The sequence below is a fragment of the Bison bison genome, unplaced genomic scaffold (assembly GCF_000754665.1).
Source record: "Bison bison bison isolate TAMUID 2011002044 unplaced genomic scaffold, Bison_UMD1.0 scf7180017863993, whole genome shotgun sequence".
Lineage (NCBI taxonomy): Eukaryota > Metazoa > Chordata > Mammalia > Artiodactyla > Bovidae > Bison > Bison bison.
The window spans coordinates 20,100-23,868 of record NW_011494565.1 but is presented as its reverse complement, the minus strand read 5'-3'; the positions used below and the strand labels follow the sequence as shown (position 1 = coordinate 23,868).

Here is a 3,769-nt window from a genome sequence, read left to right as displayed (position 1 = left end):
AAAGGCTTTGGCATAGTCAATAAAGCAGAAATAGATGTTTTTCTGGAACTCTCTTGCTTTTTTGATGATCCAGCGGATGTTGGCAATTTGATCTCTGGTTCCTCTGCCTTTTCTAAAGCCAGCTTGAACATCTGGAAGTTGAAGCTTGGCTTGGAGAATTTTAAATAAACTCTTCAGATTTTCTGAAATCTGTATTAGCTTAGAAAGGGCAAGATCTCTAAATTGAACATGACCAGTGTTAATAAACTACATTCAAGGACTATTCGTGAGAGACCCTTTTGATAATCGAAGTGTAATTTCTGTGGTTCTGAAAACTGCAAAAGAGTCAAATGTTTATAGAATATGCAGCTACATCTAAAGACTTAAAATTAGACAAAGAAACATATTCCAAGATAGAGTATTCAGCAATAGAAGCACTCATATAAGTCTTTGAGTGTAATATTTATGGTATTTTAGGTTTTTAAATCTCATGTGACAACTATATTCATTAAGGAGACATCATCTAAAGTCTTACCCAGGTGAAGAGTTAGTCACCTGGTCGTGTCCATCTCTTTGTGACCCCATGGACTGTAGCCAGGCTGCTCTGTCCATAGGATTCTCCAGAGAAGAATACTGGAGTGCATTGCCATTCCTTCTCCAGGACATCTTCCTGACCCAGGGATCAAACCTGGGTCTCCTGCATTGCAGCGGGATTCTTTACCATCTGAGCCACCACAGAAGCTCCCTTACCTAGGTGAGCACAGTACTAAATATGAATTTAGTCAGAAATTTTCATTTCTTTTCATCTTTTATTCATCCAGCAAGTATTCATTGAAGGCCAAATGTGTTTTCTAGGTAATTTTCTAGGCATTAGAGATATAAAATACAATAATAATACCAGAAAATTCTACTCTCTTGGAGTGTATAGAAGGAGAAGGAAATGAGACAAATAAATTATTGCATTTATTTAACATATCATCTGTTTTTAAGAAAAAATATATTGTTAATGGGATAAAGAGTGATTATCTCATTATATTAGATTTTCAGAAAAGAATTTTCTTAGAAGGTGGTATTTGAATAGGCACATACATGATTTAATAGAAATATATTTATTAACACTGGATTGAGCACTAAAATATTTTGGAGCCTATTAACTTCCTTACAAGGTGTTTCATGTTTTTTTTTAATATTTCAAGCTATTATGTCAGTGAGTATGTCCGTATGTATACTGTATGTCACTGAGTTCAGTGTGAGAATTGGCATGGTATAAAACAGACTCTACTTGAACAATTACTTATGAGCATTTGGAACTGAGCATACTGTAGAAGGCTTCCCAGGTGGCGCTAGTGATAAGGTACCTGCAGGAGACATAAGCGATTCTGGCTCAGTCCCTATGTCTGGAAGATCCTCTGGAGGAAGGCATGGCAACCAACTCCAGTATTCTTGCCTGGAGAATGCCATGGGCAGAGGAGCCTGGTGGGCTACAGTCCAGGGTCTCAAAGAGTCAGACACGAGTGAAGTGACTTAGCACACAGCACGCTCGTGCTATAGAGAGAAAGGATGATGATGTGTGGAAGGCACAGGTAAACAGGACTCTGTGATGCCCACAGGTAGAAACTATCTTTAAAATAGTGACAGAAAGGAAAGCTAGGAAATGATGACTTTGAACTTTCTTAGTTCATTGAATGGGCTAAAGTAAAACAAGACCCAAAAAGGCAGCAGAATATTCATGCAAAATATGTTAACTATGATGGACACACAGTAGGCAATACAACTGAAAGGATGAGTATAAGAAACAGTCTATGCTCAGCTATAGCACCAGCCAGAAAGATGGAGCACAGCTTCCGGGGCACAACAGCTATGTAAAGTTCAGTTTTACAAATAGCCAGGAAGCAGTTATGTACCAACAATACTAAAAATGAGGTTTTTTTTTTTTTTTTTTAAGAATTGTGTGTGGTTTAGGAGGAAAGAGAGAGAAGCGGAAGTCACACACCCTCCTTCCCTGTGTGTCTCTGTGTATCTTTTTCTGTCTCCTATAAGGACACTCTCATTGGATTTTGGGTTCACTTTAAGCTCATCTTGACTCTTACCTTAATTACATCTGCAAAGATATTATTTCTGAATAAGGTGACATTTGAATTCTGGATGACATGGATATTTGGAAGACACTATTCATCCACAGTGCTTCCATGTTGGCTCAGAAGTTGAAGAATTTTCCTGAAATGCAGGAAACCCAGGTTTAATCCCTGGAAGGTTTAATCCAGGAAGATTCCCTGGAGAAGGCAATGGCTACCCACATTCTTTCCTGGAGAGTTCCATGGACAGGGGAACCTGGCAGGCTACAGTCCATGGGGTGGCAAAGAGTCAGACATGACTGAACAACTCACAGTTTCACTTTTCATACACCCACAACATACATCATTTTACATATGATACAGAGCTATTTTATTTTACATTGAACTGAACTGAAACTAAGAGATCAAATAGCCAATTTATAACTCTAAATTTATGGTCTAGTGAGTTGACTACATAATTTGAGTCATCATCTCTACAAGAAGATTTAATCAACACTATGTAATAGATCAAATTTCTTTTGGACATACAGATCTTCAACCAAATTGTATTTAGTGATTCATTAATTTCCTGACACTCTCTTTCACATCTTTGTTCCTGAGGCTATAGATCAGAGGTTTCAGCATGGGGCTCACCACTATATAAAACACAGAACCTACTTTGACCATGAGCCATGAGTTTTTGGAGCTGGGTACACAGTAAAGGAACAAGACAGTCCCATGGAATGTAGTGATGGTGGTCAGATGGGAGGCACAAGTAGAGAAGGCTTTTTTGGTGAATCCCAGCAGAGGGCATTTTTATGATAGTGGCAAAAATGGAAATATAAGTAGTGAAGATAATTGCCAGGCTGCTCACCTTATTGAATATGGCAATGGCAAAACAGAGCACTTGGCTGATGAAGGGGTCAGAGCAGGAGACGGAGACGATGACAGAGTGCTGACAGAGAAAATTATTTTTGATGTTAGACCCACAGAAAGATAATGTCTGGAGAAAATAGGTGAGTGTCAGGAAGGAGAACTATACCCCACGTGTAGGGACAGGCCATTAACAATGCACAGAGCTCTGGGGACATGACCACGGTGTAGAGTAGAGGCTTACAAATGGCCACAAATTAGTCATAGGACATCACTGCCAACACGAATGCCTCTCTCACTGCAAACACACAAGCCAAGAAGAATTGCATGATGCATCCTGTGAAAGAGATGGTTCTGTCTTCCACAACCAAATTCTCCAAGAGTTTGGGTGTAACTGTGGTGGAATAGCAGAAATCAATAAAGGACAAGTGACTGAGAAAAAAGTACATGGGGATGTGGAGTTTGGGACTGATCCTGATGATGGTGATCATGCCCAGGTTCCCCACCACAGTGACTGCATAGACGGTGAGGAAAGCCAGGAACAAGGGAACCTGGAGGTAGGGATATTCTGAGAAGCCCAAGAGGGTGAACGTGGCCCTGGCACTCTGATTTCCTTCAGTAAACCACATGATTGTTATTGGAGAGAATCTTAAATAGTGATAATAAAATGATAACAATGATAATGATGACAGTCCATGGATATCTCATTTATTGTGTGGCAGACATTGTGTTAAAATATTGGTACATTAGTTTTGACCACTAAATAAGACTTTGAATTTCAAAACAACCAGTCTCATATTTTACAAAGGAAATGGAAGCATATATGAGTTAAGACACTTTTGAATTAACACAACCTGCTAGTG

General features: G+C 39.2%; 1 pseudogene; it reads right to left on the bottom strand.

Annotated features, from left to right (window-relative positions):
* Nucleotides 1-2,603: 2,603 nt before the first annotated feature.
* LOC104984362 lies at nt 2,604-3,535 on the bottom strand (annotated as a pseudogene).
* Between the last annotated feature and the right edge of the window lie 234 nt (nt 3,536-3,769).